This window comes from Pleurodeles waltl, chromosome 2_1, assembly GCF_031143425.1.
Source record: "Pleurodeles waltl isolate 20211129_DDA chromosome 2_1, aPleWal1.hap1.20221129, whole genome shotgun sequence".
Lineage (NCBI taxonomy): Eukaryota > Metazoa > Chordata > Amphibia > Caudata > Salamandridae > Pleurodeles > Pleurodeles waltl.
The window spans coordinates 253,906,095-253,932,996 of NC_090438.1; positions in this window are offsets into that span (position 1 = coordinate 253,906,095).

Consider the following 26,902-nt stretch of genomic DNA (forward strand, 5'->3'; position numbering starts at 1 on the left):
TGAATGCCATCCAGGGTGTAGAAAGGGAATTGCAACACACAAATGCATTCCTGGAGGGCATTCATTCTGGTCAGGCTGCCCTTCATCGAACCCTGCAATCTCTGGCCTCAGCACTGATGGCAGCCATTGTCCCCGTCTCTAGCCTCCTCCCTCCAACTTCCTCCACCCAGACCCAATCCCCTGTACCTCTGCCTATCCCAAGCACACCATCAGACCAGCCTGCACACACCTCAACACACAAGGTAAGCTCAGGCAAACATAAGCATCACACATCCCACAGGCACTCACGCAAGCATCACACACATGCAGACATACCAACATCCACTGCCTCCACTGTGTCCCCCTCGTCGTCGTCTCCCTCCTCCCTCCCAGTGTCATCTACACTCTCACCTGCATGCACTACCACTACAGCCACTAGGTCCCGCACCAGCACACCCACCACCACACCCCGCTCACCTGCACTCACCACCCCCACTACCATTTACACGTCCCCTGTGTCCTCTCCCAGTGTGTCTGTGACGCCCCCTCCCAAAGTACACAAACGCAGGCACACACCCACCAAACAGCCATCCACCTCACAACAGCCTCCAGCGCATGCACCTGCACCCAAAGCCACAAAAGTTACACCTCCTACGACCACCTCCTCTTCCTCCACTCCCAGACCCCCTCCAGCTACCCGTCCCAGTGTTCCTAAGAAACTTTTCCTGAGCAAGCTTGACCTCTTTCCCACCACCCCCCCTCCAATTCATAGTTCCCGTACTAGCACCTCAGCCAAAAAATTGCCGGTACCAGTGGTGCCTGTTAGAGGTATGTGGAGTGCACCGGGCACCAGGGCAGCCAGTGTGACACGGAGCCACAGCACAGCCAGTCCCCTCCTGTGAAGCACCAGAAGTTGGACAGTGCCCGGCGGGAGTGGGGGAAGGCTCCAGCCAGCAAAGCAGCTCACAAGGGTCCCGGGGGGAGTGTCCACTCAGCTGTGACTCCTCCCAAGGTGGGATAGGGGCAGAAGAAATCGCCAAAGTCTGGGAAGAGCAGCATGGCGGAGAAGACCACCATCATCACCGCTGCCCAGGCGGCCACCGCCATCCCCATCGCCACTGGCCAGGAGGCCACCGCCAGAGTCAGTCCCCAGGAGGGCAGCCCTATCGTCACTGGCCAGGAGGCCACCGCCAGAGTCAGTGCCCAGGAGGGCAGCACCATCATCACTGGCCAGGAGGCCACTGCCAGAGTCAGTGCCCAGGAGGGCCCCGGCAGCCACAGCCCCGCTGGGCAATGAAGGACCGCCAGCCCCATCCCAGCTGGGCAATGAAGGACCGCCATGGCAAGCACCGCTGAACAGGGCTAGCACCGGTGAACAAGGCAAAGACCGCCATGGCATGCACCGCTGAACAGGTCAGAAACTGCAAAGTCAAGCACCGCTGAACAGGGCAACGACCGCCATGGCATGCACCGCTGAACAGGTCAGAAACTGCTAAGTCAAGCACCGCTGAACAGGGCAAGCACCACTGAACAGGGCAAAGACGCCATGGCAAGCATCGCTGAACAGGGCAGGCACCGCTGAACAGGGCAAAGACCGCTGAACAGGGCAAAGACCGCCAACTCAAGCACCGATGAACAGGGCAAGCACCGCTGAACAGGGCAAAGACCACCATGACATGCACCGCTGAACAGGTCAGAAACTGCAAAGTCAAGCACCGCTGAATAGGGCAAAGACCGCCATGGCATGCACCGCTGAACAGGTCAGAAACTGCAAAGTCAAGCACCGCTGAACAGGGCAACGACTGCCTTGGCATGCACCGCTGAACAGGTCAGAAACTGCTAAGTCAAGCACCGCTGAACAGGGCAAGCACCGCTGAACAGGGCAAAGACCACCATGGCAAGCACCGCTGAACAGGTCAGAAACTGCTAAGTCAAGTACCGCTGAACAGGGCAAGCACCACTGAACAGGGCAAAGACCGCCATGGCAAGCATCGCTGAACAGGGCAGGCACCGCTGAACAGGGCTAAGACCGCTGAACAGGGCAAAGACTGCCAACTCAAGCACCGCTGAACAGGACAAGCACCGCTGAACAGGGCAAAGACCGCCATGACATGCACCGCTGAACAGGTCAGAAACTGCAAAGTGAAGCACCGCTGAATAGGGCAAAGACCGCCATGGCATGCACCGCTGAACAGGTCAGAAACTGCAAAGTCAAGCACCGCTGAACAGGGCAAGCACCGCTGAACAGGGCAAAGACCACCATGGCAAGCACCGCTGAACAGGGCAGGCACCGCTGAACAGGGCAAAGGCCACTGAACAGGGCAAAGACCGCCAACTCAAGCACCGCTAGCCCATGTGCGGCAGGGGCAGTGACGGAACTGGGACCGTCACGGGGAGAGTGATGCACTCTGGGCACCAGTCCCCCTCCAGAACCAGTGGAGAACAGCATCCACTACCTCTGTCTTTCACAGGATGAAGCACTCTGGTCACAAAGCCCCCTCCAGAACCAGTGGAGAAAAACATCCACTACCTCAGTCCTTCACAGGATGAAGCACTCTGGGCACAAAGCCCCCTCCAGAACCAGTGGAGAAAAACATCCACTACCTCAGTCCTTGGCAGGATGAAGCACTCTGGGAACCAGCCCCCTCCAGTGAACCAGTACAAGGTTTTAGTTCACGTATGACATGCGTATGTGTACATTTTACACCTATTTAATCAAAATGTACACATCTGCATCAACACATATGAAAAGTATTTGTTGAATTGCTCACTGCGTCCCGCACCAGTCCCCTTTCATCTGAAACAATGCAGCTTGCCAGCGGTGACATCCAAATATGGTGGGTGAAAGACATTCCACGACAGTATTTGGAACTGTGGCGGAAAGGCCATGAGACTGCCAAACTCGTAATCAGTACCTATCTCACAATAAAACAGCAGAAGGGCAAGCAACACCAGCTTTCAGAAAATATGCAGACATTGTTATGCCACCTCCCTTCTACCCACAGCAAGGAAGAATTTATTTTCTATAGCAAAGTAAACAATGATAAAATAAGAATTATTTTTTTCACAGCAAATAATCTGTTGACTCTAAGACAGGCACACATTTAGATGATGGACACTCTTCAACCAAATGTGACAGTATATGCTCAGTACTGAAATAATGTCAGTACCAAAATAACAAAATACCATTAATGTTTGCACTGCACTCGGACAAACAAAGCTGTAAAATCCAGTTGTATATTACATATTGTAACAATAATTCTCCACAAAGTAAACAACAACCCTATCATATTTAGTGATAGACTCCACAATGCCAAGATTTTCACTTTAACTAGGTGATATTGCATCTCCGGAATCTACTCACAGTATTAAATATGCAACTGAGAAATTGCATTTTAAGTAACTAGACTATTATCCTTAGATTTTTTCCATACTCGAAAGTGACTAACCACTATGATTTGTTCATATAACGCCCCAATTACAAAAATAATGAAAAAAACTTGTCCCTTTGCTAGATATTTTAAAGATATCTTGTTGTCTGTGCCAATCAGGGCACACATGTTAAGCCATATTCCACAATAAATGGTGGGATGTGTATAACAGCAGTCCACTCAAAAGCTAGAAGAGATAAACAACAATAGGAAGGCACCAATAAATACTTTTGCCCTCATTAGGACCTTGGTGGTAAAAACCGTCTACCGCCGCAGTGACAGCCGCCAAAAGACCATCGCCGCAGTTACCAGCCATCCGCCAGATTATGACCAGAGCTGGATTACCACAAGAAGGATGGTGGAAATCTGGCTGTGGCCATGCCGCCAGATGGCAGTAAGGTGGTGCTGAGAATAATACGGCCTGGCAATGTTCTGCTGGTGGACGCTGCTGCAGTGCCCGTCTTGTCTCCTGCCGGAGTACCCCCTGACGACAGGTAAGTCGTATGCCCCAACAGTAGAGGGGGTGGAGGGTCTTGTGTGTGTGTTTGGGTGTGTGTGTATATGTCTGTGCGTGCGTTTATGCGGGTGTGTGTTGCATGTTTATGTGTGTGTGCATGTATGGATGTGTGAGTGTGTGTATGTTGAGTTGTGTGAATGCTTGTATGCGTGTATGTATGTAAGTGTGTGCGGGTGTGTGTGTGAATGGATATATGCGTGTGTAGATGGATGTTGGAATGGGTGTGTGTATGCATGTGTAAAGGGAGGGGCATGTATGGGGGGATCTGGAGGAAAGGGGGGTGAGGAGGAAACCTGTGAAGGGAGGGGCGGGGAAGAACCCTATCAGTGACAGGGAAGGGATCCCATGTCACTGATAGTGCCTAAGGATGCCACGAAAACCATGGCGGCAGGCAGGGTCATAATCCCACAAGCAGGCAAGTGACAGCTGCTGGGCTAGAGAGTGAAGTCTCCAGCCCGTCGGTCGTTACCGCCGTGGCGGTCGGTGTGGTACATTGGCGGCTTGGCTTTAGCCAAACCGCCAATGTTATAATATGGAGAAAATTACCGCTAGTCTGTTGCCAGTACTTTCCTCCATGTTAAAGCCGACCACCGGGGTCATAATGACCCCCTATAATATTTTATTGAAATTTCTCAAAGTGCAGTTATATGAATTAAACAAACCCACACATACACCCTAACTCCCTAAATCCTAAACCCTAAACAAACTAAATATGAATTAAATGTTAGCTAACAAAGACCAACCTTTTTAAAACATTCAAGGTTTGATCACTCCTAATACACCCCACGGTCTAATTTAATTTAATCTATAACTAAAGCCATGCAACTAACAATAGTATAACAGTTGAACACAAAGACCTCATTATGACATTGGTGGTAAGTAGCGCTTACCGACGTGCTGATGGTCACTAACTTACCGCCATGCTGGTGGATATCCGTTCACCATATTATGACACACACACTCCAATTCGACAGAATACAGACACCTACACAAATCCACCAGACCAAAGTTCAGTGATCAACTGGTGGTCCCAAAAGCCACACCATTATGTGAACCATTGGCAGCACATACCGCTGCTCTCACAATGGACACCCACATTCAAAACAACACTAAATTGGACAATTCAAACAACACACACCTAACACCCATACACACACCACACCAACACACCCACACCACTATAAAAGACGCACCCACATTACCCACAACCCTTTACCAACAACTATTGCCACCACAAGACTGAGAAGAAGAGCACAGAGACAACTAGAGACACACACCACTCTCACCCATACACCCCTCGCGCACTCCACATCACACACCCTACCACATTACCCAACACACCCTCACCAACACACATCACACGATACCCATGGCACCACAAAGGCACCCCAGTTTCACTGAGGAGGAGGTAAGGGTCATGGTTTAAGGAAATCATCAGGGTAGAGCCACACCTCTTTGGAGCACAAGTGCAGCAAATATCAATAGCAAGGAAGATGGAGCTATGGCAGAGAATCGTGGACAGATTCAACGCCATGGGACAGCATCCAAGAACAAGGGACGACATCAGGCAGAGTTGGAACGACCTACTGGGAAAGGTACGTTCCAAAGCAGAAAGACACTAGCTTGCCCTACAGAGGACTGGCCGTGGACCACCACCTCCTCCCCCACAACTCACAGCATGGGAAGAGTAAGTCTTGACATTACTCCATCCTGAGGGACTCGCTGGAGTTGGAGGAGGACAGGACACTGGTAAGTCTACTTTTAACAATTATCACCCCCCCCCATACCAGCATGGCATCACACACCCTCACCCTCACTCCCGCCCCCGACAGGATATGCCCCAAAACACAACATGGACACATCACAGAAAACAGAGCTGTTTTTTTGCAAAGTGCCTACCTGTAGATTTTGGCCTCTAGATCATCCGACACCTAGGGAAACCTACCAAACCTGTGCCTTTTTGAAAACTAGAGACCTAGGGGAATCCAAGATGGGGTGACTTGTGGGGCTCTGACCAGGTTCTGTTACCCAGAATCCTTTGCAAACCTCAAAATTTGGCTAAAAAAAACACATTTTCTTCACATTTCGGTGACAGAAAGTTCTAGAATCTGAGAGGAGCCACAAATTTCCTTCCACCCAGCGCTCCCCCAAGTCTCCTGATAAAAATGGTACCTCACTTGTGTGGGTAGGCCTAGCGCCCGCGACAGGATATGCCCCAAAACACAACGTGGACACATCACAGAAAACAGAGCTGTTTTTAGCAAAGTGCCTACCTGTAGATTTTGGCCTGAGCGAGGAGGCTATTGACCTCCTGGGATCCATGTCTGTAGGGCAATCAACCATTGTGAATGCCATCCAGGGTCTGGCAGCCCAGATGCAGCAATGCAATGCATTCCTGGAGGGCATTCACTGTGGATTTACGGCCCAACAGAGATTGATTTAGGCTCTGGCCTCCTCTCTGATGGCAGCCATTGTCCCTGTTTCAGCTGTCCTCCCTCCAACTTCCACTTCCCAGTCCCATTCTCCTCAACCCCAACCAATCCCAAGCACACAGCCAGACAAGAATGCACACAAGACAACACCCAAGAGTGGCACAGGCAAACACAAGCATCACACTTTATCCTATAGGCAATCACACAAACACCATTCAGTTGCAGACATGACAACATCCACTGTCTCCACTGTCTTCCTTCCTCCTCCTCCTCCATATCCCACCCAGTCATGTCTACACTCACACCTGCATGCACTACATCAATATCCACTACCAGCATCATCACCACACCAAGCAGAACACACACCTCACTGGCAGACACCTCCACAACATCCATACATGTGCCCCCTTTGTCCTCTCCCACCCTGTCTGCCCCCGTCCTAAAGGACACAAATGCAAGCACTCAGACACCCAACAGCCATCCACCTCACAACAGCATACAGTCAATGCACCTGCACCCAAATCCAGCAGACATACAGCTCCAACAACCACTCCCTCATCCTCCACTCCCATTACCCCTCCCTCTTCCCACCCCAAACGTCCCTAAAAAGCTTTTCCTTTCCACAATTGACCTCTTCCTTACCCCTCTGTCCACCCTGCACATATGGGCAGGCTACAAGGACCCAGCCCAGCACCTCAGATAAACAGTACACTGGCCAGTGGTAGCACCAACTACTCATGGTGGTAGGGATTCCAGACCAACACAACTGAAGGGGAAGGAGCCTGCACCAGCTGAAAAGAAGGGGAAGGAGCCTGCACCAGCTGGAAAGAAGGGGTAGGAGCCTGCACCAGGTGGAAATAAGTAAAAGGAGCCTGCACCAGCTGGAAAGAATGGGAAGGACCCTGCACCAGCTGGAAAGAAGGGGAAGAAGCCTGCACCACCAGGCAGAGGGGGGAAGATCCCATCCATTCCTGCCAGGAAGGGTATGGGATTCCCAACCCATGACCAGTAGGAGAGGAGGTAATCTACTCTAGCGGAAGCTGTCAGCCAAACACCTCCACCAACAGCAGCTGTCACCTGGCCCCCACCATCAACCATGGTTGTGCAGCCATCAGAGAGTGCAGAAGCTGACCAGAAGCCTCCCACAACCACCGCCACAGTGCAGCCATCAGAGAGGGCATGGGCTGACCAGGAGCCTCCCACAACCACCACCACAGTGCAGCTATCACTGCCGGCAGACACCATGTATTCCAGCCTCCAGGGGCTACTGTGCGGCCTGTCCCCTCCAGAACCAGCGGGAAAGGCACTTACTCGAGAGCCTGTGGCCTTGCACTCCCCAGGACAAAGCAGGGGGCATGTTGCACCATCCAGGATCAGCTGGCAAGACATCCACTCGAGAGACTGTGGCCTTGCACTCCCCAGGACAAAGCACAGGGCATGTTTCCCCCTCCAGAACCAGTGGGCAAGACACTCACTCGAGAGACTGTGACCTTACACTCCCCAGGACAAAGAGCAATGGACATGTTGCCCCCTCCAGGACCAGTGGCCTTGTTGCCGCATCCGTCTGAGGTGCTCCCCCCTGAGGTGCCTACCTATTTGACAACTGATGCCCCTGCAGTGTTCTATCCGTATTGGTGCAGGATTCGAGTGGGGCCTTGGACTGTGCCCTGTGGCCACGTGGGCCCTTTGAACTATGGACTGGGCAGTGTCCCTTTTTTATACAAGTGTACATATCTGTTTCATGGCCAAATCGGATCGTTGATTTTATTGTTGGACTGATTACAATCACTTTCGTCAATTCCTGTTGTCCTTGCATTATTCTGCAGTTTTTTATGGTGAAATTGTTTTTGTAATGCATCTGGTTGTGTGTTTGGCGTGTGTGTGTTAAGTGTGCATTGTGCGTGTGTGTGTCACTCGCGTTTTCCTCCCACCCTCCCTTGTGTGTTAGGTAGCTGTACTCACCGTCATCGTCTTTGCCGGCGTTGGTGTTCCAGGTGGAGCATAACGTAGAAGATCATTGGGAAGACTTGCAGTTTGGGTTCCATGGTGGCGTGGTTCTTCCCTGTGTCTCTAATGGTGAGTCCTTTCACTTTTGTTCTCTGTTTCCACCAGGCTTTTGATGGCGTTGGTACCACCCAGGAAAAGGTGGCAGATTGCAGGGTCAAAATATGGTGGGCGGTACTTTGTCTTCCGCCTGGCTATAGGTGGCTACCACCGCGGTGACTGCTGTTTCCGCCCTGGCAGTCGATGTGGTGGGGCAACTCCAGAGGCACCGGGTGTGTCTATTAGGGGACTCTGGTTACCCCAACCTGTCCTGGCTATTGACCCCAGTGAGGAATCCCAGGACCAGGGCAGAGGAACGCTACATTGAGGCCCATGGGCGGACTAGGAGGGTGATCGAACGCACCTTTGGCCTCCTGAAGGCCAGGTTCAGGTGCCTCCATATGACAGGTGGTTCCCTATTCTACTCACCAAGGAAGGTGTGCCCGATCATCATCGCCTGCTCGATGCTTCACAATCTTGCTTTGCGACGCCAGGTGCCTTTTCTGCAGGAGGACGGTCCAGGAGTTGTGGCAGCTGTGGAGCCTGTGGAGCCTGTAGAGCCTGTGGAGCCTGTGGACAGTGATGAGGAGGAAGCTGAGGAAGAAGACATAGACAACAGGGAGTCAGTCATACAGCAATATTTCCAGTGCCACACAGTTGAGAACAATTGTTTTACTATTACATTCACTTTCACACTTCTACCTCTATCCTGTCTGTCAATTAGTAGCAGTATTTGGTTACTGAGTTGTACATTTCCCCTACGGTTTCACAGGTGTGGTTACCAACGTGTGTCATCTGCTTGCATCCTTCATGGACTTGTGATGTGTGACATAGGTATGTTGGCATTACATTTGAAAAGGCATTTTGTCACTGTCATTGCTAATATACATTTTCCAAATCACAGACTGACTCCAGATTGTTTTGTGGTTCAAGGGTTTTTATTGAAATGCTAATTATTGGAGGGGGTGGCAAAATGGTGATGGGTGATGGTGGAGGTATGTCCATGGCAGAGTCCAGTCTATAAGTCTCACAGGTGCACTGCCCATATGGGCATGGGAAGTGGAGCTGGGGCAGTTCCAATCTGGACAGGGTTACATAGGGAGACAGTGGGAGGACAGTCAGGGTGGTCTCATTTCCTTTCGGGGGTCTTGCCATCTTGCTCTGTCCTGTTCCTGGATCTCAGGGACCGCTTGCAGGGTGGTTGTCCGTCTGCAGGGGGTGGGGTGCTGGTGTCGTGGTCCTTTGGCGGGGAGTCCAGTCCACTAGCGCCGGCGGGGGTGGTGGGCAGTTCATCGTCCATGCTAGTGTCAGGGGCCCCTTGGAGTGCCACGGTGTCCCTCATGGTCTTTTGAATGTCCTTCAGCACCCCTACCATGGTGCCCAGGGCGGAGCTGATGGTTCTGAGCTCCTCCCTAAACCCCAAATACTGTTCGTCCTGCAGGCGCTGGGTCTCCTGAAACTTGGCCAGGGCCGTTGCCATCGTCTCCTGGGAGTGGTGGTATGCTCCCATGATGGAGGAGAGGGCCTCGTGGAGAGTGGGTTCCCTTGGCCTGTCTGCCCCCTGTCACACAGCAGCCCTCCCAGTTCCCCTGTGTTCCTGTGCCTCCGTCCCCTGGACCGTGTGCCCACTACCACTGTCCCCAGGTCCCTGTTGTTGTTGGGGTGGTGGGTTACCCTGGGTTCCCTGTAGTGGTGGACACACAGCTGATTGACGTGTCCTGGGTACTGAGGGATGGGTCCGCTGGGTGGGTGCTGTGCTGGTGTTACCAGAGAGTGGAAGGTCAGTGTTGGGCTGTGCCTGTGCAAGGGGAACCGACTGTCCCGAGGCCCACGATGGCCCGGGCTGGTCATCTGGATCCAGTTGGCCAGAGCTGCTGTCATCACTGTGGGCCTCTTCTGTGGGTGGAGTGGAGATGTCTGGACCCTTCTGTGTGGTGACATTACGTAGTGGTCCTGCAGGGGTATAAGAGCATGATTATTGCATTTGTGTGTGTCATGGTGGGCAATGGGTGGGTGAGTGTGTACCCCAGTGCTAGCATTCCTGTGTGGGGTCTTGTATGATGATGGTTGGGGGGTTGTTATGGATATGTGCAGTGAGCATGCGTTAGTGCTAGGTGTCCATGCTTAGTTGTGTCATGCAGGGCTTGGTGTTGGGATGTGTGGTTTGTGTTATTAGTACATTAGTGAAGATTTGGAGTGATAGGGGAGGGGGGGAGGGGAGGGGGGTGTGATAGCATGCAGGTAGGGTGGGGGATATGATAGTTAAGATTTGACTTACCAGTGTCCATTCCTCCACCGACTCCTCCGAGGCCCTCAGGATGCATGATGGTCAAGACCTGCTCCTCCCATGTTGTTAGTTGTGGGGGAGGAGGTGGGGGTCCTCCGCCAGTCCGCTGAATCGCGATGTTGTGCCTAGAGACCACTGAACGCACCTTCCCCCGTAGGTCGTTCTACCTCTTCCGGATGTCCTCCCGATTTCTTGGATGCTGTCCCACAGCGTTGACCCTGTCGACGATTCTGCGCCATAGCTCCATCTTCCTGGCTATGGAGGTGTGCTGCACCTGTGATCCAAATAGCTGTGGCTCTACCCGTAGGATTTCCTCCACCATGACCCTGAGCTCCTCCTCGGAAAACCTGGGGGGTCTTTGGCGTGACATGGGGTGGGGTAGGTGATGTGTGGGGTGGTGTATGTGTTGATGAGTGTGGTGATGTGTGGTGGTGTGGGGTGTTTCGAGCGTGGATGTTGTATGGGTGATGGTTTTGAGTGCCTCTGTGTGGTGGGGTTGTCTATTGCTGTAGTCTCTCTCTGGCCTTCTTTCTGATTTTTTGGTCGTAGGGATTTGTGGGTGATGTGGGTGTGTGTTTTATATTGTGTTGGGTGTGTGGGAGTGGTGTTTGCATGTGTGTCAGGTGTGTGTATTTCAAATTGTCCAATGTGGCAGTGTTTTGGAGATGTGTGTGTATTTTGAGCGCGGCGGTGTGCACCGCCAATGGAATACCGCGGTTGAAAGACCACCGCGTGGATTCGAGGGTCGTGATAGCATGGGTGTGTTTCTGTTGGCGTGACGATGGAGGTTTTGTTTTCGCCAGTTTATCACTGACCTTTGGTGTGGCGGACTTGTGTGAGTGTCTGAATTTCGGCGGATTCCGAAATGTGGGTCATAATAGCTGTGGCGGTATTCCGCGGCCGCGGCGGTGTATTGGCGGTCTTCTGTACGGCGGTAAGCGCCTTTTACCGCCAATGTTGTAATGACCCCCATAATTTTCATTGCATAACTCTTCTTGTAACTACAAAAATCATATGCAAAGTAAACTGCCAAACAATTAAAAACAAACACCTACATTAAATTCCAAAACGACCATATATATAATAATATTAATTTGTAATAACCCACAAAAATTATACTTTAAAAAAATAATCCTTCATATCTATGAACATTTAAATAATGCCATCATCACACACAAAGCAATTCATTTTTTTATTTTTTGTCAAAAACAATTAATTAAAATCACACTTGCACATAATATACATTACAAAGAACTTCACATGTGCACTCCGATGTATTAGTTATAGGAATATGTATTCATATTTCTATAGCCAATGAGTAGCCTGAGAAATTCTATTCTAAAGAAATGAATTTTCAATTAAATACTCCCCAAAAAATGTGCAACTGCAAAATTCCAGAGATGAAAAAAATACACTTTGCTAAGAATTATAATATATTTTTTATATAATATATACTAGGGAGACGTTGGGGAGTAACTCAGCATTATAAAATGAAGATATTAGTACATGTCAGCCCACATGGGCAGGATGGTTAATATGATAATATAGTTTGCATAAAAATCTATTTAGGAGGTACATTAAGTAACATCCAATTTCTGTTTAGAAATCATGAACTAATAAATCTTTAGCTGGAAATTATGGCGGTCATTACAACATTGGCGGTAAAAGCCGCTTACCGCCACGCAGAAGACCGCCAACACACTGCTGCGGAATTCCGCAACAGCTATTATGACCCACATTTCGGAATCCGCCAAAATTCAGACACCCACACAAGTCCGCCACACCAAAGGTCAGTGATAAACTGGCGAAAACAAAACCGACACCGTCACGCCAACAGAAATACGCCCACACTATCATGACACACGAATCCACGCGGCGGTCTTTCAACCGCGGTATTCCATAGGCGGTACACACCGCCGCGCTCAAAATACACACACATTTACAAAACACAGCCACAATTCAAAATACACACACCTGATACACATACGCACACCACACCCACACACCCATTACAATATAAAATACACACCCACATCACCCACATCACCCACAAACACCCACGACCAGAATCACTGAGAGAAGGCCAGAGAGAGACACCACCATCAACAAACTAGCATCAACAGGCACACAACACCATCACCCACACAACTTCCACGCACCTCACACAACACACCACTACATATCACCACACTTATCACCACACACTCCATCCCAAACATCACTGACACCACCCCATGGCATGGCAAAGACACCCCAGGTTCTCGGAGGAGAGCTCAGGGTCATGGTGGAGGAAATCGTCCGGGTAGAGCCACAGCTTTTCGGATCACAAGTGCAGCACACCTCTATTGCAAGGAAGATGGAGCTATGGCGAAGAATAGTGGACAGGGTCAATGCAGTGGGACAGCACCCAAGAAATCGGGAGGACATCAGGAAGAGGTGGAACGACCTACGGGGGAAGGTACTGTAGTGTGGTTAGTTTTACGTATTCATTGCGCTTTAGCTTCAGGCTTTAGGCCTTTTTGCACTTTGCCCTGAATATATTTTATTCATTTGCTGACAGCTTAGAGCCTCTGTGCACTTTGCTCTACATGCTTTTTATTAGGCTTCGTACTGTTATTTTCAAATAGCCAGTTCTACGGTGTTGTTTTTTATTCATATCACACTGTTTTGCCTACTTCAGCACTGGAGTTCTCCATAACATATTTACTCTGTGCTTCAGTCAAGGATACAGTCTGGTACATTGCCGATAGACGTGGTAGGAGTTTAGACTTGGCATTCCTGCGTAGGGACATTTTGTGATCACGATGACATGTTAGTTATAAAATCACTTCCTTGTCCCAATACACGCAAGAGGGAGATTCCGACCAGGGAACCACAACTAGACGCCTTGTTGCAGATGCTGAACCAAGATCACAGGTCTTTGCTCAGGTATGAGGGCTGATGTCTCCACAGTGATTCTAATAGGCAAGCTAGAAGCTTAACATGCTGTGCTCTAAATAGAACAAGCAGAGGGAGAGTAGAAACTGTTAGACAATATGATAGCTTTGTTTTTATGTTTTACTCTCCTGGTGACTATTTCAATCCTACTGTGTTGTATCGTTCTGGTTATTGCGGCTCACGCCTTAATATCTAAAATACAGTTGTTTTATTAAAACATTATATAAAACTTATACTGTCTTTGTCATTTGTATATGAGATCATATTGGAAATAAGAGAGTTGGTTTGGATCTGAGTAACCACGACTTCCCTGAGAAGTTCCAAAGATGTAATGCGCTTGGCTGCCGAATCATTCCTTCTACATGGGAGAAATGAGGCACTGCTAGTTAGCCGGAGCAAAAACCGGATTTAGGGTGACAGAGTTCTTTACACGTGGGTCAGACTCAGTCCCCCACACCGTTATCGATCCTGCTGCCTAGAAATCCTGTAGTCTCATTTAGAATAATGAGAGCCCACGCGACATGGCGCCGCCAACGTTTGGTCTGGCTCTAATGATTAGGTCTGACTGACTCTCTTGGTCTCATATATATTTTGACTCCCCGGTTCCGTTTACGGAGACATCCGTGGGTCTGAGGGTTTCCGCCGCCACGACATAGGTGCTTCCTATTGCTTAGTGGTTGGTTGTTCAAGCTTGAACTTTGAAAGGAAAACCCCGATATTGGTGTGCCTTCTCTGACCTGGAGCTATTTTTTATAAATGGCGAATCCTAATGTAGTGAATATAGCAATTAATATGCGTCACCCGGTCACGGGACATCTGTTGACACATGGACTGACAGTCCAGGGGGGTTCAGTCACTTTTGTGGTGGACGCCCATGCAGCCTATAGAACGGAACATTTTTTATTCTTGGGTCGGATTTCCAGCAGTGGATGGGGGAACAAATACTTTTCACAAATACACTGTTGCGAATGTCCCTGGACAATACAGGGCTTACGCTTATTTAGAAATACCTCTATCTTATCAAGAACACCATAATTGGCTTGATGGCGCCCTCCCACACACAGTAGCACAAGTTAGGTTAGGTCCGCTGAGTAATGATGGTCCTACCTGGCCTTTATTGGCTACATATACACCTCATCCTGCGGTTGCTCAATTGGCAGTGGTTGAAGTTCGTCGTTTATATACAGACTTAACGGCTACATATAGACGATTAGTTCAGTTTGTCATGCAGACACTAAATACGAATGCAGCGCGTGCTGCTCCGGCGCACCCACAGGCAGTGGTTCCGGGTATTAATCCGGCCACTGTACATTCAGTTATGGGTAAAGTACCGGCTAAACGAGAGGAGACTCCATTTTGGCTGGCGCAAAAAATTAACACGCTGGAAGCAGTATTTCCCCATACGGGACCTCAGGATAAACATAGAATTTTGACGATGTGTTTGCCGTATGGGATGGTTCCTCCGGTGGACCTTTGTAATACCTGGGGCACGGTGTTTGCCGCGCTCTACACTACGGCACATGGTACACCGACATTAGCTAATTTACCGGACGTGCTTAAACAGATTCAAGATGAATATGGGGCTGCCCCTGCCTTAGATTTGGGCATGCAGTTGCTGGGCAATTTTGCCACAGTTTCTTCTATTATTTTGAGTAATCTCAAAGGGGAGGCAGTAGCACTAGCAGTGCGTATGCGTCTTCGGGATGTTCCGCTGCTTAATCAGGAGCGGGAGCTTCCGAGAATAATAGGGGAAACATATTCTAGTATTAGTCGTGATAGCCTAGGGGCTAGACCACAAAAACCCCAGTTACAGGGTAAAAATAATAAAGAAAATGCTAAACAGCAACAACCTGAGGGTTCGAAAAAGCGCTGGGAAAAGAAACAGCAAACACCTAAGAAAGATGGTGGGCAATCTCCGCAACCGGAGACCCCACAGAATAAGTATAATCTCAGGAATAGGGATACTTTGAAGACGCCTGATAGATATCAATATACTGATACACGCCAATCTCGTTCCTTTCAGGACTCCTCGGAAAAGAGAAGTGAGAGAGGTGGACGGTCAGAGCGGAGGACGGAGTACGTGAAACCGAGACAGGATTCACAACGCTCAGCGGAGGTTTCTATTAAACAAGAAGAGAAACCGCTGCAACAAAAACAGCAATTTAAAAAGAAGAAAGTGGCAGCAGTCTCAGTTAGACATGCCGCTCAAGAAGAGAGTTCTCTTAACGAACAAGACATGGGCGTTAGCACTGTTAGACAGCGCAGCAGAGGTAACAATAGTTCGCCGGAGTCTTCTAGAGCATCTGGAGGTGAAAGCAACTGATGACTTCATACAAGTCGAGACGGCGGATATGCGAGTCTCTGATCCTGATAGAGTATATAAAGTGACTCTGCGATTGGAAGGGGACATTGACTGTATTATAAATGCCATTTTTTGGGACCATGTGGTAAAATCATATGATGTTCTGTTGGCCAGGATTGGCCACCTGATTGGCCACCTGACTTTGTTCGCGACTGTCCAGTTGGGGAGGAGGTTATTACACCTTCCTTCTCACCACTTGTTCCGAGAGAACTAGCGGAGTCCTATAGTAAATCATGGGCTCTAGCACAGGCTCCCGCCTTGTATAGAAATAACGTGGGGTGGGACAGACAATCACCTTATCATGTAATTCCGATAAAGGGCGAACCTCAGCCACAACCGCAGTATCCTATCAAATTTGAAGCAAGGGCATCGGTTAGGAAAATTCTTACACAATTGGAGTATCAGGGTGTGATTGAGCCCTGTGTCTCGCCGATGAATAATCCCTTGTTTCCGGTTGCTAAACCATTCATATAGGATAGTGGTGGATTACCGACATTTGAATAGTCATACACGCACATATGCAATACAGAATTCACACAGCGCAGCGCTTATGAATAATATAGTGTGTAAAAAATACAAGACAACATTAGATATCTTGAATGGATTTTTCTGCCAGAATATAGCGCCCGAGAGTCGGGACTATACCTGTTTCAGTGCGTTTGGCTCTCAGGGGTATAAGAATAGCCCAGGACTGTTTTCGGCTCGTGTAACTGAAATGCTGCATGAGTTCGACCCTGAAGCGTTATCATATGTTGATGACATATATCTGACAGATGATGAGATTCTGCAACATCTAAGGCGTGTATCGCGCATTGTTGTGGGGTTTGCTGATATTGGCTATAATTTTAATTTTAAGAAATCAAAGATTGCCTTCCTCAGCGTCATTTTCCTGGGATATGCGTTGTCGAGTGAGGGCAAGAGCCTAGCGCCACATTTTTTGGAGAAATGTGCTTTATTGCAGCCTCCTAATACGGTTCGGAAGCTCCAGTCGTTGTTGGGGTTTCTGAATTTTGGCAGAACTTACATTCCTGATTATGCAACGCGTATAAAACCCTTATACGAGTTGATTCGCCCAAATTTTTCAAGTAGATTTTGGCTGATTGAACATACACACATACTACAAGAGTTACAGAGTGATCTCTTAGCAGTTAAACACTTACACACACGGGACAATAAGACACATTTAGTCATCAGGGTGATACCTGGGGCTGTTGGGTTTACTTATGTCACCTTTAATGAAGGGGAGACAGTCCCGATTGCATACAAGTCTCACTTGTATTCTGCTGCAGAACAACATTTTGCACAGACTGAGAAAATTCTCACTGCAGTACAGATGGCTGTTATTAAAAAAGACCGCTGGCCCAGGGTCAACGCATCATTGTCGTTTCCCCAATTCCGGCCTTAGAGGCAGTTACAAAAGCGAGTGTTCCAAATTCGAAAGCTTTGCACCCGCGATGGATACAATGGGCTACGTCTTTGACAGCCACTGATGTAGATTACGTATTTGACCCTAAACTGCAGACTCAAGAATTTCTTCAATATGAAATGGAATACCCAGTTCCTGCTGGTACGTTGCCTATTGACCAATATCACGTGGTCATGTATACCAATGGCTCTGCGCAACCAGCGGTTGGGACTAAACAACAGTATTCTGCTGCATGTGCGGTGGTGAGCGGCACTATGGAGGGGGAAGTGTTCTGCCCCCCACATACTTATACTAAAACCTTGGGAGATTGCACGCCACAGCTGGCTGAGCTCAAAGCTCTATTGTTAGCATTGGAGCATGCAGATCCGGCAATTTTAACCTTGCTGGTCTGTGACTCCTACTACTGTGTACAGTCTTTCAATGAATATCTACACTATTGGAAGATGAATGGGTTCAGAGATTCTAAAGGTAACACCATTAAACATAAAATGTTGTGGGGTAAGGTTGCGGATCTGAAAGAAACGCTTCCTAAAGTTTATGTTGTGCATACACTTGGACACCAGCGCGTTGGAATACACGTTGCTGGGAATACTTTGGCTGATGAAGCCGCGAAATCGGCAGTGGCTGTCGCCACTGTGGCCGCAGTGTCTCGTTCGAGTTCCAAACCAGACACAGAAATTTCGGCTGCCATAAAGGCTACGGTTGATGGCACGCCCTTTCCTAAACGATTTCCTTCAAAATATAGTTACTGCTTGAATGGTGCGCTGAATGCTACTGTTACAATTCCAGGCATTGGTGTACGTAAAATTCCCAATAAAATTGAGAGACCTCGATTACTTTCTGCAGCACATGAGGGGGTGGCGTCTGCACATGCTGGTGTGGCTGCCACGATTTCACTTTTACAGGCTCGTTACTGGTGGCCTGGTCTCTATAAAGAGACAAAGCAATATGTCCTTTGTTGTGACGTTTGTCAACAAATTAAAGCGTCGTCGGCTAGACGCCCGCAGCAGACGCCCCTTCTGATTTCAAATAAACCATTACAGTGTGTGTACTTGGATCATTGTGGTCCGCTGACACCAGATAGTGCATACAAATATATATTGGTTGCTGTAGATTCGTGCTCCAGATTTGTGTGGGTATGGCCACAACGCTCGGCTGACGCTCAAACTGTTATTAAAGATTTGCGCATCTTTGTCGATACATTTGCAGTTGCGCCTTTTCATTCGGACCAGGGCCCTGCTTTTGCCTCTAAGGCATTCAGGTACACCATGGCTTCGTTGGGGGTACAACTCCAATTCTCGTCTCCATTTCATCCTGAGAGAAATTCTGTTGTGGAGTGTTTAAATCGTGATTTAAAGCAGTCCTTAACGGCCAGAGTTATAGGTACGGGTCGTGGTTGGCTAGCCCACCTATATGGAGTACAGAGAGCACTTAATAACTTGCCTAGAAGGTCGCTGGGGGGTCGTACTTCATATGAGTGCCTGTTTGGAACACAAATGTATGTTCCTGATCTAGATGGTCCTGGTGTGGAGGCGGCAGATACGCCCTTTGACATAAATGATCGTGTCACTGTTTTGCAGGATTTACAACAATTCCGTGAAGATAACTCTTCTGCCAGTGCTGCCTCTTCAGGAATTAAGGATGAGCCAGTAACACCTACTGGTTGGATACCCCGGATTGGGGATCTAGTGCGTGAAAAGGTCGCAGTTAAAAAATAATTTGGTTCTTCTTATCGAGAACCTGTCCCTGTGTTGGGGGTGAGCGGCACGAGAACTGTGATTTTACCGCCGCTGCGAGGGGCCAAAGGAAATCGTTTTGTTTCCATTGATAATGTCAAGTTACAACATGTGGCCGATTCTGCACAGCAGACCAAGAGGGACACCCAGTAGTTCCGGAATCCCTCTCACTACTGGGGAAGAAGTCCCACTGCATGTGATTTTCACCGACACTGTTTCCTCTCCGAGCTTGGGGAGGGTGGATGTTGATCTTGTGATTGTTCCACCGACGGCAATTAATATGGAATCTTTTGATCAACTTGCTGTACGTTCTACTGATGTTTCTGAACATGTGGTTTATAGCGTGCCACGGCGAGAGCCTCCATCTGCTTCTTTGTTCACGGTTGCACCTTTTGCTAGTACTGCTTCTGGCTGCTTCAACGACGCTGATAATGATGTGTCCGGCTCCTCGTCCTCGATATCTTCTGTCCACGGTCCACGACGGCTGCTTGGTTGGCTTAAACGCACATATTTTGTTTTTCCTTGGAACTATTTTTGGCTGTTTTTGGCCGTGATGACTCTTTTATTATGGTTGGGATTTGTGGTTACTTTTTTTCTGATAATACATGGTCATTTTCTTCCTGATCGATCTGACATTGAGCACGTGGAGACTGTGTTGAAACCGCATTTTTCGTCTCATATGGTTCGAAGAGACTTGTCCACTGTAAACATTTCTGCAATACCAATTCCGGATGGGATTGTGTGGGATAAAGTAATGTTTGATATATATGGTCCCACTGAATTGATTCAAATACCGTATGTCCTCAAGTTATCAATGAATGATATTGTTATACCTGGCATTGTTTCTGATGATTGGGATGTGAATACAGTAGATTCTATGCTGACAGATTTGCAATATTATACTGTCTATGACGATGAAGATGCTTACCAGTTTAGAGATAATCATGGTGACATGTTTTGCTACAACTATTATGGACACCACTTTATTCATAAAGCAAGTAGCCCTAAGTCCATGTTTAATTATGTGCAATGGGAACATTGCTCGACTCCTCCACAAGGGAGTTCGAAAAAGTATTATGATAAATTTGCATATTTTTCTGGGCATGATCAACGAAATGCTAAGTCTTACTATTTTAAAGTTGCCCCGTATTCTAACAAGCAAATGTTGTTGACCGATACTAAATTACTGTATTCAAATTTGTTTGTATCTAAACTTTCGGTCGAGGGGTATGAATACTGGTTTAAAACTGTTGACTTGAAAAGTGTTTGGGGTTCGAAAAATTGGCAAATGCAAGGCAGGGACACGTTATTTAGAGCATGTATTATCCCTGTGCAGATGATTTTCCTCAATGACACAGTACAACAGACTAGCTGTTTGGGCTTAGCGACAATTAGGGAGTTGACTCTGCCTAGTATACCTGTCCCTTCTAAATAAAAAAATTGGCAGCACTGTGTGAATGCTACTTTTAGTGATTTTACGCATTGGGTCCAGAATGGTACGCTTAACACTTCATCGTTACATCCAGGCGGGTGGTTATTATGGCCTGTAGACACTAATGTGTGTCATCAATGTTTTGTCACCTCTTCAGGGGGGTTCAGGACTAGTAGGGCAGACCCTCGTTACGTTTCACCAGAACATGCTGATATTATAACTACATACAGTGTGGGGAAGCTTTGTCAGCAATGGTTGAAGTCATCCACGCTGGAATCAGTTAAATCACATCTCACGTTACTGTCTAATGATACTGATTTACAAGATTTTTTGTCAGGTCCCAAAGTACCACGGAAGAAAAGGTTCTTATACGAAGTTTATAATGAGATTTGGAAGCTTTCACAACAAGAGGCTGCAGCCCGTTTGAGGCAGATTGATCAGGAAAATCTGATGCAGACTTTGTCTGTTGTTGATAATGGCATGCATACCCTTTCTGACCGTGTTTACACGATTGACAGCATTGTTTCCTCTGCCATTGACATTATTAAATCGGACATGTCTTCTTTATATCATGGGCAGAGTCAGACGCGGTCCATCATGCAGCTGGGTTGGACTCTTCACACCTTGAAGGCGGGTCGCGTTCCGTGGCAGCACGTTCGTGCCAGAGAGATCTCTATCTCTTTTAATTTGACTCATCAACAACAACTGATGGCTAAATTTTGAGAAATTAGAGAAACTGCCTTTCACGGTAGCTGAGATTCCGTCAGCTGAGTGGTTGATTCATGGGGTTATTAATTTGCCTATCTCCACTTTGCAATTTACTTCTTGTTTGAAGCACATTCTGGTGGGTAGATATGAACTATTGGGAGACAGTTACATACACGAGGTGTGGGAACTTCCCTTTCAGTACAGATGTGTTAATGGTTTGAAGGAGGTTTTTCTTAGCGGCAGCGAATGCGAAGCTTCTGTCAGCCATTCAATGGTTTGTAAACAGCTGTCCTTGCACGGGGTGTGTAACGCTTCGATTGCTAACTTAGCTTGTTATCTGAAGGGAGTTCCAGTCCCGGTTATTAAAAACACTTTCCAGGTGCTTTCTAACGGCAGTTACATTGTTCTTAACAGCGAACACTGCTGTGGCATGCGTGCCGGAATAGTTTACATCGTCGTTGTCAACAAGGCCGTTACGTGCTGCGGGAATGTGTTGTTTCCCCCCACTCAATTTAGGGAGGTAGCGGACATCTGGCCTCATATTGCTACTCCCAAGGTTGATTTCGACAAGTTGAGTCGGCTAAAAGCTTTATTGTTTCAAAAGCATGTGGCCCTTACATCTGCTAGCGAGACCTACGCACTTCAGGTGGCAAGGTCATCGGCGGAGATACAGTCCCTTTTGAATACTAACTTTCCAAATCACTTCGGTGAACTTGTGGGACGTATATTTATTTCATCCAGCACTGCTGGTATTGCACATTTTTTCAAAGCCGTTGGTGTTGGTTTTGCTCATACCTTCTCTTCCATATTCGGTTTGATACCTTCGGCTATACATTCTATTTTCGGAAGCATTTTTGGGGGTTTCCCGATTACTTTGGCTTTATTGGCTGGAGTCTTGGTGTTGTTGCTATTTTTTCGCAATGGCTGTCCCGTCACGACGAGATCCTGTATTGCTGCTCCCGTCAGCGCAGCTGTGTCGTGAACGCATGATGCAGCATTTTGGAGCAACACTCCTAGGACATTTGGAGTGTGACTGGTCTCTGTCATTCAGACCGGTTTTGGATTGTGTGCAACCCGTGTTTCGATGCCTTTGGTGCTCGTTTGAACATGCACTGGCTCTCTGTCTGAGGGAAAACGATGTAGCTCCGCTTGTGTTTCAGAAGGGCAGACAGCACTCTGGACAATGCGTTGGAAAACATAGGCTGGGACAGCCCTGATGTCATGGCCACAGTTGTTTGAAATGAGCCACTTGCAAGGAAATGGATCACTGACAGCACCTGCACTTGAGGGGGGATTCCTGTGGGATGGTGGATTGCTGACATCAGGTCTGGCTCCAACTGGGTACACAGTTCCTGGATTGTGGCACGGTCAAGCCTGTAGGTGATAATCAAATGTCGCTTCTCCACTGTCGACAGGCCCACCAGGATGCCGCCATCTCCTCACATGTCCCAGCGGACGGTGCCTATAAAGGACAACAGCGAGCACAGAGCCAACCAACTTAGAGGTACATACCCACAGTTTACACAGAACACCATTCATACACAAAAGGTGGCCTGTATGTGTGTTGAGTCTAGGCCTAGGTCTGTGTGACACAGTTGAAAATGAAGCCATGTGGGCCCCTGAAATGGCGGCTGCCTGACCTCTAAAGTGGGACAATGGGATGTGAGGTAACTGCGCTGGCGTTGTATACCGTCACGGTAGGCGGTCAAAGACCGCGGCGCAATGCTGAATTGGTTAACATTGGACCATGTAGGTCCCAGGAGCCAATGATGATGTACGCCAACGGTGACGGTACGCACAGCCGCGGACATGACCGCCAATTTCTATCTGTTTAATGATACCTGATCTTCGACAGGAGAGGACCTACACTGCAAGTGCTGCTGTGACCTCGGTCTGGAAGAGACAATGGCTCGAGTGTCTGGGGAAAGGGCCCCTGCATTCACATCAGATGAGTTGGAGAAACTCGTTGATAGGTTCCTCACCCAGTACAAACTACTCTACGGTCCTCCAGACAAACAGGTAAGTACACAGAGAGCATGTGGTATGGGCTATGCCTGTGTGAAGAGGGCTGGATGTAAAAAGGAAGGGGGCAGAGTGCTGCGTGCATGAAAGACTGTGAATGCATGTGCCACATGGCAAGGGTAGGGATGGGGGCCAATCACTTTGACTTCTCTTTTTTCCCTGTACATTTCATGTAGGTCAGCGCCCACCAGAAGAAAGATATTTGGCGTGCCATCGCCAAGGACGTCCGGACCCTGGGGGTCTACCACAGATGGAGCACCCACTACCATAAAAGATGGGAGGACATTCGCCGTTGGAGTAAGAAGGCGGCGGAGGCTCAGCTGAGGATGGCCTCCCAACGTGGGAGGGGTGCCCGTCACACCATGACCCCACTGATGTTCAGGATCCTGGCGGTGCCTTACCCAGAGTTGGATGGGCGCTTGAGGGCATCACAGCAGACACAAGGGGGTGAGGACACTCTCATTCAGCTGAGTTTGCGCGCATTACGAGGTGTCTGGGTGGGGGATGTGGGCCTGTGGGTTGCCCTAGGTCAGGGCGAGTTCCGTAAGCAAGGCCCCTCCATGAGGCAGGCCATGTGGCACCCCACCCCACCTCTGTAGAGTGCCAAATACAGCTATTCATGCCCCTGTGTCATCTATGTGTGCAGATGTCGTCCATAGCCTTGTAGGCCATTTCCCAGGAACTGAACAGTGGAGCCCAAGAGCGCGGCGTAGTGCAGGGGGCTTCTGTGTTTGTCGTGTCCGCCAACGGTAGTGGTAATCCATGCACTCAACATGTCTTTCTTCTGTTTCCCCCACCTTTTTGTGGTCTCCCTGTTCTAATGTGCATTAGCATCATCGGGCGGAGGAGCAGTGGCACCGGAGCATGAGGGTGCTGCATCCCACATGGCCCTGGAGGGTGACACTACGGAGTCTGAATTCACCAGTGGGACGGAGGGCGAGGGGAGCTCCACGGCAGGGACAGGAGCTGACACCTGTGATACGGACTCATCCTCTGATGGGAGCTCCCTTGTGGTGGTGGCCACATCAGTGCCCCCTGCATCTACAGGTACAGCTGCCACCCCCCCTACCAGCACCGCCCTCCCAGCAGCCCCTCAGCCTTTGCCCAGTGCCCGCTCACGTAGGAGGGTGGACATCACCTTTGCCCCAGGCACCTCAGGCCCTGCCCCAGTCACCCCTGCTGCCCTCAGTGAGGAGGCCATTGACCTCCTCAGGTCCCTCACTGTTGGGCAGTCTACCATTTTGAATGCCATCCAGGGTGTAGAGAGGCAGTTGCAACAAACCAATGCATTCCTGGTGGGCATTCATTCTGGTCAGGCGGCCCTTCACCGAGCTTTTCAAACTCTGGCCTCAGCACTGATGGCAGCCATTGTCCCCGTCTCTAGCCTCCCCCGTCCAACTTCCTCCACCCCGACCCAATACCCTGTACCTCTGCCTATCCCAAGCACACCATAAGACCATCCTGCACACACGTCAACACACAAGGTAAGCTCAGGCAAACATAAGCACCACACATCCCACAGGCACTCACGCAAGCAACACACACATGCAGACACACCAACATCCACTGCCTCCACTGTGTCCCCCTCCTCCTCGTCTGCCTCCTCCCTCCCAGTCTCGTCTACACTCACACCTGCATGCACTACCTCTACAGCCACTACGTCCCTCTCCAGCACACCCACCACCACACACCGCTCACGTGCAGTCACCACCCCCACTACCATTCACACGTCCCCTGTGTCCTCTCCCAGTGTGTCTGTGATGCCCCCTCCCAAGATACACAAACGCAGGCACACACCCACCCAACAGCCATCCACCTCACGATAGCCTCCAGCACATGCACCTTCACCCAAAGTCACCAAATGTACACCTCCTACTACCACCACCTCTTCCTCCACTCCCAAACCCCCTCCAGCTACCCGTCCCAGTGTGTCCAAAAAACTTTTCCTGTCCACCCTTGACCTCTTTCCCACACCTCCCCCACCCCGTCCATCTCATAGGTTCCGAAGTAGCAGCTCAGCCACAACATCTCCGGGACCGGGGTGCCTGTAGTCACCGGTATGTGGAGTGCACCGGCCACCAGGACAGCCAGTGTGGCACGGAGCCACAGCACAGACAGTCTCCCACCTGTGAAGCATCAGAAGTTGGCCAGTGCCCGGCGGGAGAGGGGGAAGACTCCAGCCACCAAAGCCGCTCCCGGAGGTCCCGTTGGGAGTGTGGAGTCAGCTGTGACACCTTCCAAGGTGGGGAAGGGCCACAAGAAACCCAGCAAGTCTGGGAAGAGCAGCACAGGAGGAGAAGACCGCCATCATCCACACTACCCAGGAGGCCACTGCCAGCCCTAGCCCAGCTGCCCAGGAGGCCACCGCCAGCCCCAGCCCAGCTGCCCAGGAGGCCACCGCCAGCACCATCCCAGCTGCCCAGGAGGCCTCCGCCAGCCCCAGCCCAGCTGCCCAGGAGGCCACCGCCAGCCCCAGCCCAGCTGCCCAGGAGGCCACCGCCAGCCCCAGCCCAGCTGCCCAGGAGGCCACCGCCAGCCCCAGCCCCGCTGCCCAGGAGGCCACCGCCAGCACCAGCCCAGCTGGGCCATGAAGGACCGCCAGTAGCTGAGACCCTGCAATGTAGTCCGCCATCTGAAGCACCGCTGAACAGGGCACTGCCATCTGAAGCACTGCTGCACAGGGCACCGCCATCTCAAGCACAGCTAGCCCATGAGCGGCAGGGGCACTGACGCACTGGGTCCGTCACGGGGTGAGTGATGCACTCTGGGCACCAGTCCCCCTCCAGAACCAGTGGAGAGATCCATCCACTACCTCTGTCCTGAACAGGATGAAGCACTCTGGGCACCAGTCCCCCTCCAGAACCAGGGGAGACTGTCATCCACTTGAGAGACTGTGGCTTTGCACTCCCCCGGATTGAACAGTGGGCAAGCCACCCAATGTAGAAACTTGAGAGACTGTGGCTTTGCACTCCCCAGGATTGAACAGTGGGCAAGCCACCCACTGTAGAGACTTGAGAGACTGTGGCTTTGCACTCCCCAGGATTGAACAATGGGCAACCCACCCACTGTAGAGACTTGCGAGACTGTGGCTTTGCACTCCCCAGGATTGAACAGTGGGCATGTGGCCCCCTCGTGGATTTGGCGTCGTGCACTCAAGCGGCTGAGGTGCCGCCCCCTTTCCCTTCCCCTGAGGTGCCTGTTTTCTTGCTGTCTGATGCCCCTGCAGTGTTCTCTCCATCATGGTCGGGGATCTTGTGTGGGCTTCGCCCATACCGTGTGGGCCCAGTGTTCCACGGACTTTCTTTGTGCAGTACCTGGACTACTATGCCTGATATTTATTTTGTACATTGTGTACATATATATTTTTCTGTCTACTTGTTTTTAATACATTCCGATGGTTACACTCATTTTCTTTGGTCTTTGCATTCTTCTGGGGGGGTTTGGGGGTGTAACTGTGATGTATTGATATGCATTAGTGTGTGTGTTGTGGTGGGTGAGGGTGGGGGTGTTGCGTGTGTGTGTCCCTGTTTTTTCCCTCCCCTGCGTCGTAAGTGCTGTACTCACGTGGTCTTCGCCACTGGCGTTTGTGC